A 1608-nucleotide genomic window follows, 5' to 3' on the forward strand; every position below is an offset into this window, starting at 1 on the left:
ACCAGCGAAAGTAGATGTTAGGGTGTTTTGTGAACATATCGGACTTGATCTTTATTGCTTGCTGTCGCGTCTTGATCCAAACGAGAGTTAGGTATCAAGATCGATCAGCATAGGGGGGTAGTACCACGACAGTGGACTGTTCTATTTGAGTGATTTGAGTTCTAGACTTGCTCTTAATTGAACTTGAATAATTGTTTGGCTCACACTTGTTTAACACCCAATCAAACCACCCTAGGCTAGCATTTTAATTATCTGAATATCTTAATTAATCTTGTTACTTGTTTCTCACGAAACCCTCAAATCTTAAAACCCCCATATTGTTTTAGCTAAGTATTGATCCCATAAAGATAAAGTGTAACCGTTGGTCTCTGTGGATGCGATCCTAAAGTGCTACATCGACATACCATTCGATTGTGGGAGTGTGCACATTAGGTTAATTGGTGTGCGTATACACGTAATATCAGTTACTAGAGGATTATGTCCATCCCGATGACATACCACTCATACTTAGTATGGCCATAAGCTCTACTCATCGCCGTGATACTTTCTGCTGGAACTACACGAGGAAATACTGGAACCAAGTATCACTAAACTTCAAGCCTTTGCTTGAAAGTTGAAAGCGCCAAGGAAGATGTGCCATCTTATATGGTAATTGATAACGGGTCAGGTGGCAGTAACGAGGAATCTAGTAAGGCGGAATATGAGGTACGATAATTATTGCCCAAGGTGTGGAGAAATAGAAGAATATGTAACTCATGGAATATTTTAATGCCCTCAAGCTCTCCAAGTATAGTCCTTATCAGCAACTCCTACAAGCCCAGGTACATTTCCAGTGTCAAGTGTCTACACAAACATGGACTATCTATTCTGGAGGAAGAATGATATCATAGAACCAGACCAAGACATGGATCCTTATCCCTGGATAATATGGTATATATGGAAGGCTCGTAATGATAAACTTTTCAGGGGAATCGACAGAGACCCTTTGGAACTAGTTCGATACGCAGAAAGTGAGTGTCAAGCAGCAATAATGAGGAAAGCCAAGCCTTAAGCTTGGGTAATATTTTCCTGTTAGATGGATCTTGGACAGCTTCTGATCGATTTAGTGGATGTGGATGGGTCTGGATGGGTAGTGGGGAGAACATACAACTTATGGGAACACAGAATTTCATTTGATGTGAATCAGCATTGCATTCGGAGGTAGAAGCACTGCGATGGGCGATGGAGAATATGCTTCAACACTCGCCATGCCAGAGCTTTGGAACAGATTGCAAGGAGCTGATTGCAATGATAAAGGAACCCCAGGTGTAACACCCCCGAACCGTCCTAGGCATAGGTCAATCCACCGGCCAACAATCAAACAAGAACATGACCGACGGACGACCCCCACCAAGGGTTGGAGATGAAAGGCCAACCGGCCAGCCAACAATCAAACAAGAACATGACTGACCGTCCAACCCAACACCATGGTCCGGAAGCGCTACGTGACGGGTTAGGGACGATCCGGCCAGAGTCACAAAATTTACTCCACGACCTCGACCAGTTCGTCCACTAACACGTCCCGCTGCGTCAAGGCACAAGGCTTGGCAACCCGTACCTAGAGTTAGC

The sequence above is a fragment of the Brassica oleracea genome, chromosome C4 (assembly GCF_000695525.1).
Source record: "Brassica oleracea var. oleracea cultivar TO1000 chromosome C4, BOL, whole genome shotgun sequence".
Lineage (NCBI taxonomy): Eukaryota > Viridiplantae > Streptophyta > Magnoliopsida > Brassicales > Brassicaceae > Brassica > Brassica oleracea.